The 8,753-nt window shown below is 46.4% G+C and overlaps 1 long non-coding RNA gene across 1 annotated transcript; it reads right to left on the bottom strand.

Moving 5' to 3' along the window:
* Positions 1 to 1,967: 1,967 nt before the first annotated feature.
* Positions 1,968 to 4,083, bottom strand: LOC130519424 (uncharacterized). The gene is made up of 2 exons (XR_008948306.1): positions 2,915 to 4,083; positions 1,968 to 2,307 (listed from the first exon to the last, which is right to left on the bottom strand). It is a non-coding gene; the product is annotated as an uncharacterized LOC130519424 (long non-coding RNA).
* Positions 4,084 to 8,753: the final 4,670 nt, after the last annotated feature.

Below are 8,753 nucleotides of genomic sequence, written 5' to 3' on the forward strand. Positions count from 1 at the left end.
CGGAACACGTGCTGGGGCCCCTCGTCGCTCCACCTCTGCACCTGCCCCCTCCTCAGATGAATGCAACAGTGGGCTTCTTAGAGCGGCTCATTTACCCAGGACCTGCAGTCACTCTCTTCAGTCTCTTCTTCCCACTTCTAAGTGGAAGAGGTGACTGACATGTATGTTCAAGCTCTCGTCTGTCTGCAGGCTGCTGCTCGGCTCTCCTACATCAAAGTGATGTTGTGTCCTTTTATTGAAAGTATGTGCTTGTCTCCATGGAGACATCATTAAAACCTGAAGGACAATGTGTCCGCCAAAGCCTGCTGAACGTATTCAGCAGGTAAGACAAGGCCAGCCTAATCTGGCTGGCCTAGGTCCAACAAAGACCAACCTTGAGTCAGAGTCTCATCACTGTGTCAGGACGAATATAACCCTCCCAGTCAGAGCTGGTTTTCATTCCAGTACTCTCAGTGCAACTGATGGTCTGTCAGTGATGGTCACAGAACATGTGTGAGCAAGCTGATAACAGATGTTTTTATAGATGTTTCTGAAGTCCTAATCTTTAGTTATGGATCAGTTAACCTTAACTGTGGTGGTTTTGAAAGGTGTGAGCTCCTCTGGCTGTAGTTGTGGCTTTAACTCAGTCAGCAAATTTAAACTCAACATTAATTCAAGCTGCTTTTTTGTCACAGGCCTTATTTAAATTGGACTATTTTTTTTTTATAAGAGTGGATCAATGTGTTGAGCCGAGTAAGTCCAACTGAAGACATACTTGCATATTTAAAAGTCTAGTAGCCATTTGTGACTTGTCATTAATGTACTATTCACTGTTTTTGGAGGCAATGTTTCACTGTAACATATTTTACAACCAGAGTTCGACTGTTATGCTTTTAACCAGGACAAGGAGACTAACCATTTGGTCTACAGCAGGACCATGATGACATGCTGAATGACTCAGGCTAACTGCTGCTGCAGCTAACAGGAAGTGTAAGTAGCCCAAACATGCAGCTAGTGTTGAAACCAACTTAAAGACCTCATGCTCTTAAATCAGGTTTGCAGGAAGCATCAGACTCACAGCAGCTGTAGAGGTCAGGCGGTCCAGGTCAGAGGTGGAGAGGTGAAGACTGAGTTTTAGGTAAGAGTTCGGAAGACATGCTGGTCTACTTGTGGTCCCCAGAGTTTCTAGGAGTAGAATGGGGGGCATTTAGCTACCAGGGCCCCCTGCTATGGAACCAGCTCCCTGTCCAGGTACGGGAAGCTGACTCCATCGCTACTTTTAAGATTAGGCTTAAAACCTACCTCTTTGAAAAAGCTTATTGTCACTAATTCTGTAGTTCCAGTTACTATTATAGACAGACAAATTATCATACTAAGGGGGTCGTCTAATCATTAGGTTCACATCTTAGCTATGCTGCTATAGGCCAAGGCTGCCGGGGTCCGGAAATATGATCACCTGACAGGCCTCTGTCACCCCACTGGGTCATGGTTTCCTCTCCTCTCCTCTCCTCTCCTCTCCTTAATTAATGTATTTCTATGATCTCTGCCTATTCTCTCCTCTACCTGTCCTCCTCCCCCCTCTCCTCTCTCTCTACCCAGCCGGCCATCAGCAGGAGGGTCCCCCGACATGAGCCTGGTCCTGCTCAAGGTTTCCTCCTGTTAAAGGGGAGTTTTTCCTTGCCACTGTTGCTTGTCTGGGGTTAGGCCCTGGGATTCTGGAAAGCACCTTGAAACAATTTTGATTGTAAAAGACGCTGTATAAACAAAGATTGATTGATTGATTGATTGATTGATTGATTGATTGATTGGTTGATTGATTGATTGATTGATTGATTGATTGATTGATTGATTGAAGACAGATCCTTCCCCAGGTTTTCTTCATTACTGAGGTTGTTTTGTGGAGTGTTGAACCGTTGTTCCGTTACTGGAGATGACGTGTTCTCTATCTGTTGTCTCTGCCCAAACCCCCGCAGAATAAAATCCCTGAGTCATCAGCATACATGTTTATTATCAGGTGTTACGTGATAAAAAGGTGTCTGTAGGAGGGAGGGAGGGAGGTATGACTGATGCATCTTAACTGTTGTAGTTGTGTCACGTCTGTGTACCACCCTGCTTCTGCATGCGTCACGTGAAGAAGACCCCCGCCTTGTCTTTCAAGCTTCAGTGACAGCTCCTCTTCCACCACCTCTCCCAGACCTCTTCAGAGGGTCTGTATTATGGAGTACACTTTTACGAGGATCCATTGGAGCTCAAGGCTGAAATGGTTGCGCCATTACCAAAACCACCCGTCCGTGGTCAATGCTGGTTGATTCACCCGAGTTGTCAACACTGTAAGAAGTGAATGTAAAGGAGTTAAAAAGCTAACATGCAGACCCACCCTTCAGCACCCCAAACCTGCCTGCTTCTGCTCCTACCGCAAGGGGTCCTCCTGTTGAGCCTGGATCTAAAGGACCGCTCTGAACAATGAGCTCTTTGTCTCTTGACAACCTCACCTAAACCACTTGATCTCTGAAGTGACGGCATAAGTGAAGACATAGTGTTTAAAGAGTCCCATTAGCTGGGAAGGAAGTGGAGACTAACGGGCCTGAAGGGACATGATCCTGGCTGAAATGGGTCCTAGTTCACCTTCTAATGTTTCTAGATCAGAATCTCTTCTAGATATTTGTAACGACTTAACTCACTCATGTTGTTAAGTTCACATTAATGTTTCGCTGGAGTCAAGAGACAACAGGTGCATGAGTTATGACTGACTCTTGGAATTTAGCTCAAATGAGCTTGAATCCGTCTGTGAGAGAAATGAAAGTAAGTGGGAACAAACTGACTCTGTTTGAAATTGGTGTTAAAAAGGGTCTCTTATCTGATCACAAGCTTCGTTCATATACTGAGAGCAAAGCTTCCAGTTTAATGCTTTGGAAGGATGAAGATTATGCTGTACCAGATTAGGTTGTTGTGGATGAAATTTCTTATCTGAATTATGGAAAAAGCCGTCGCTGTTCATTTCTTCTCTGTCCATCAGCATAGGAGGAACTTCGGGGTGCCCAAATCCAGTCCTCGGGGGCCACAGTGGAGTCAGGTCTTCTGTCCTACCAGGCAGAAAACACTTCCTTCAAGGAACCGGAGATCCCAGGTGAAAGTGATGTCTACCTGGTGGGATAGGAAAACTGGGCACCTCCGGTATACCTCTGGAATACCAGAGGGTGGAGTTTTCCACTTCCAGTGTGGCAGCCGTCCTTTGTTTGTTAACGACTGGTGGTTACTGAGAAAAGCGCACGTCACAGAGCCTCTACCTGCATGCTCACCTGCTGTGTCAACAGCGTCTCAGAGCTCTGACATTTTTACTTTGCTGGTTTCTGCGAATGTGAACAGCTAATTCTGTCTTCACAGAAAGCAGGAGGTCATCAGCTGCTTGGATATAAACAGAACACACCTGTCTCTTTACCTGTGGGGGATGGGAAACGTCCCAACTTGATATCCACCTCCTGGTCTCCTCCCAGTTTTTCCCAATTATGACACACCGTCCTCTCCTTTTCTTCCTGCAGATAGGAGGCTGGTGCGGTCATTGTGAAAGCTGAGCCGCTTGTTCACCAGTTAGTGCAGTGCACTTTGATTCTCAAGGACCTGTTTGTACAGGTGTCCCTGCTATAAGGAGCCTCTGGAGTCTGGCATACCACCCTCCATCCCAAGTGATCAGTCTGTCATGTGCAGCAGGCAGAAATATGAGCTGGCAAACTGTTAGCCTTTATGTGAGGGTAACCACATGGACTCCTGAAGCTACAGGCTGCCTCAGATAAAATCAAAGTTCTCACACTATGCCTAAAACACGTGAGGAACATGTTCTCTACTGATAAAGCCTTGCTGAGTGGCATTAAGCTGCCCCCAGGACTACTGGAAGGAACCTGGGTGTCTTCTCTCAGGATCTGTCTTCATACACTAATAATCATGTCTCAAGGTCCACCTTTAATCACCTGCACAGTGTCGCTACAATTAGTAACGTCCTGTCCCAAAGTGAAGCCGAAGAAGTCATTAAAGTCTCTCCAGCTGAACCAGAATGCAGCTGCTTGTGTGCTGACTAGAACCAGGAACAGAGACCACATTAGTCCAGTGTAGCTTCCTAGATTTTATAATAATCAATCAATCAATCAATCAATCAATCAATCAATCAATCAATCAATCAATCAATCAATCATCATCAATCAATCATCAATCAATCAATCATCAATCAATCAATCAATCAATCAATCAATCAATCAATCAATCAATCTTTATATAGCGTCTGTTACAATCAAAATTGTTTCTTGGCGCTTTACAGAATCCTAACCCCCAACAAGCAACAGTGGCAAAGAAAAACTCCCCTTTAACAGGAAGAAACCTTGAGCAGGACCAGGCTCATGTAGGGGGACCCTCCTGCTGATGGCCGGCTGGGTAGAGAGAGAGGAGAAGGGGGAGGAGGACAGGTAGAGGAGAGAATAGGCAGAGATCATAGAAATACATTAATTATATTATTTATAATAAACTGCCGGTGGGTCAGTTGAGTGGGTCAGTGGGGTCGGAGGTCAGTAGGTCAGCATACAACTATGAAGGTGGCAATACCTATAGATGAATAGAAGGGGGGGCAGAAAAACTACACAAGAAATAACATCACAATCTACTCCTCACACAGGCTGTCCATGGTGAATTCTTTGAGGTTTGACGAGTTGTTTGTCTCACAAAGCCCTCTGAGGCATTTTGGCCTCTAAATTTGATTGATTGGTTGATTTTGAGTGAGGATCACCACTCTGAATGTTGAGCAAAGATGACCACCTCTGAGGAAATCAAGAACTTCCTGGATGAAACACAATTTCATTAACACAGACAAATGTAGGAAAACCGGTCAGTTAAATGGGGATTCACCTTCAACTCCACTCCACAGCGGCTCTTTGCATACCTGCAATGGAGCATTAACAACATGGAGAAATTTCATATGGCACAAAACCAGTTTATGGGGATAAACACGCCTGCTAGTGAGCTCATGTCTCACTCAACAACATGTCTATTGTCCCGTCTGTCTTGCCTCAAGTTCTGATTTTCATTAGTGATAAAGGGCTTGTTGTTGTAACGTGGTAGGAGGCTGAAGACCAAACAAAAGATAGAGCAGATAAAATAAAAGAGCACTCAGTGGGCAGATAATGGGAGTCCAAGCTGAAGGCCACATTAGCAGTCATGAGGGGCCTTAAATGAAAAACCTGAGGGTCATTCCTCACAGTCAGGAAGAATACGTGGCCCCTTGTCTTCTGTGACATCACCAGAAATGAAACAGTGCCCCCAAGCTTTGATTTTGGTCCTCTTTGCCTCCAGTTGTTCTTATTTTAAACAAGTTTTCAGCTGTCAGAAATGCAACATTGTGTAGCCAAGGCCTTAAGACTGGCCTTGTGACCCTGGTCGCTCGCTGGATCAATCACGTTGGGCAAGAATCCACTTGACAATTAAAGTGAATGCACATGAAGAAGAGACAAAAGCTGCACCAGAGCTGAACACAGAGCTGTTGCGTCAGGCTCAGACCTTTGGGGGAGTTAGACCTCCATCCTGCAGTGACCTGGATCAGTGAAATCTGACCTTTGCTGCCACAGTGCAGGTTGCTGTGTGTAACGTGAAGCAGAGTTGACCCGCGACTCCAACATTGAGCCTGTTCACGGTCGACATCTCGCAACAGCTGTTGAAGGCATTACTGTCCCGCAGACAAAACAAGGCAGAACAGGAAGCTGTGATTAAAGCACTTCCTGTCTGAGTGCCTTGAGGGTTTTATTTCACCCATGAACCCCCACCAGTCAAGAAAATTTACTGCTGAAACTGGAGGAGCGTTGCTGCTGCAGAGCGGAGCTCGTCAGCTCTGGGAGAGTAGAAAAGTGACTCAGAGGAGAGGAAAGAGTGTGAGTGTGTGGGGGGGAGGGTGAGAGAGAGAGAGAGTCAGTGCAGCTAATGTACTTGCATACAGGTTGTATTTCTATTCTCTCCTGTTTCTGTCTGTATTCTAACCCTAACCCAACAGCAGGATCCCCCCCACCATATGAGCCTGGTCCTGCTCAAGGTTTCGTCCCGCCACTGTTACATGTTGGGGCTCAGGCCCTTGGTTTCTCTGAAGCTCCTAGAGGCTCTTTTTGATTGTAACAGACACTGTACAAATGAGGATAAACTGATTTTATCAGAAGCAAAAGCAGGAACCAAGATGGACTCGTCTGCAGCCCTGAATCCTCCTCCTCTTCTGAAGTCCCATGTTGGACAGGCTAACAGAGACACTCCTCTCAGCATCTGCACCAAAGCATGAGAATGGGCTTCACAACAAAACAGAAATGAACAAATTCCAAACATTCTGTCTCTGGTTACGGAGCTAAAAACCATCTTGTGAGCTTCCAGACTCAGGAGAGATCCTCAGAAATCCAGACGGCTTCAGTCTGAGCCTCTCTTTGAAGCAGAGGGGACCCCCCGTCTTTACTTTGGAGCTGTTCTGAGAGTCAAACTCTCCTCAAATCAGCTGCAGATGACACAGATGGAGTGTTACCGAATGCTGAATAACCACCAACCATGACCTGTTACAAGATGAAGCTGGTGAAGCTTCTTTAGTCACTGTCATGCTATTTATTTCCACCTAATGCTGTAAAGGACACTCTGGATTGGTGATTCTGTGGGTACCCAACCAGCCAGAGCATAAAAGAAACAATGCCTGGCAGTTCTTCTCACTGCGATATTAGCAGACAGGCAACACAGCTGTGGGTGAGACCTTCTCAGGGAACCACATCCTCAATAGGAGCCATATGAACTTTCACAACAAAATCCTGTTCCTGGGCTTTGCCGTTCGCTGATTTCTGCCCTTTGGTGCCACATCAGAGCCAAAAAATAGTGCAGGGAGAGTGCTGGTTCTTTTATGTGCCCATTATCCTCAGATGCTGGTAGGACACAGGAGCATTGGACATTGTTTATATGTACTGGGAACTATCTTGGATTCTGGCCCTCACCTACCTCCAAGGACTCCACATCTGTGAATCCTTACGTCCGGTTGCAGTTGTGACGTGTTTGGGTGATGCCACCAGAACTTCACCTTTAAATAGCTGCTACACGCATCCACACTGTCACAGAGCATTATGCAAACAGAACACCCGCTTAGGACCCTAGATCCAGGTCCGCTGGTGCGTCACTGCAAACCATCATTCACAAGAAATGGTCTTGTTACTCTGTGTCACCAGGCAGGATGTGTGTTGTTATCTGAGCTGGTGTTAAGCTGTCTGCCACTTTAGAACTGACCCGCTGCTGTTTGCGTTAGCCGAGATAAAAACCAGCCCTCCAGGTGCCAGTCACCCAGTTCCAGCAGAACAAAGGAAAGTCTCCTCAACTGATGCAAGCCAGCCCCCATGGCCCAGAACGTGTTGCTGTGACCACAGCTGATTATCCACCACACGAAGATGGACCCACAGCAGGAACTTCGTCTGACCTCTACAACAAACCTCTTCGCCATGTGTATGCGGCGTCAGGGAAACCATGTCACGTCACCTGGCCGAACCCACGAGCTGAATCTGTACGGGTAGAAAAGAAAACCCGGCCAGTCAGCCTGGGCGGCCGGCCAGACCCCGATCCTCCCATGCCTTTCCCTGCCCAAATCCCCTGGAACTGGTTCTTGTCTCGTTGTCATCGATGAGAAGCACAGTCAGACGCAGATTTGGTGCCTTTTAAATGGCCTCAACATTCAATTTGCTCACAACGGCTGATCTGAAAGATGAAGCACTTGAAGTCTGTCTGTGTTGGCAGTGTGTCTGTCTGTGAAGGCCGACTTCTTAACGCCAGGGCTCATAAGAGGGTCATTCCTGTGTGTGTGTGTGTGTGTGTGTGTGTGTGTGTGTGTGTGTGTGTGTGTGTGTGTGTGATAGCTTTATGGAAGCTATCGTTGGTAAAAATAATAATCTGAATTATGCAGACTAATTTGAACTACTGTCCCCCCCCAGGTGTAGCACTTTGAAACTCACCAGGACTCTGCAACTCTGTAAATCAGTGACCGTGATGATAACAGCGATAACTGCTGAGTGGGCGGGACTCTTTTACAGTACTCGAAATAGGACACATGTGTCACAGGAACAGGAAGGCCGGGGCTTAACTGAGTAAATACTCAATCAATCAATCAATTTTTATTTATGTAGCGTGTTTTACAATCAAAATTGTTTCTAGGCACTTTCCAGAATCCCAGGGCCTAACCCCAAACAAGCAACAGTGGCAAGGAAAAACTCCCTTTTAACAGGAAGAAACCTTGAGCAGGACCACGCTCATGTAGGGGGACCCTCCTGCTGATACTAAATACTGACAGCAGTGTGTGTGTGTGCAGTTCTCTGTGTGTGTGTGTGTGTGTGTGTGTGTTTTTATGCGTGTGTGTCTGTGGCCATCCAGACCAGCAGGACTCACCTCTGGTCAGAGGTCATTGGTTCCGCAGTCATAGGCCCAACAACATTTCTTTAGAATCACGCGCACAAACTTTGATTTGCTGATTGAGAGTGTTCTCAGCACAGGCGCCCCACATTCTACAGGGAGCCCACATTCTGGAGCACCTCAAGCATCAGGGGACCCCTCATCAACACTGAAGAAGAGGTCGAATTTGATGAAAAATGACATCCCCACATTTAATTGAACAATCATATAGAAAGTCCCCTTTTCCCAAACACTCTTTCTCCAATGTGTGTCTGTGCACATGTATGTCTTTTTCACATGGGAACACACACTCACACACACTTAATCCCAACACTGCAGCCCCACAGATG

Source organism: Takifugu flavidus, chromosome 22 (genome assembly GCF_003711565.1).
Source record: "Takifugu flavidus isolate HTHZ2018 chromosome 22, ASM371156v2, whole genome shotgun sequence".
NCBI classification, from domain to species: Eukaryota; Metazoa; Chordata; class Actinopteri; order Tetraodontiformes; family Tetraodontidae; genus Takifugu; species Takifugu flavidus.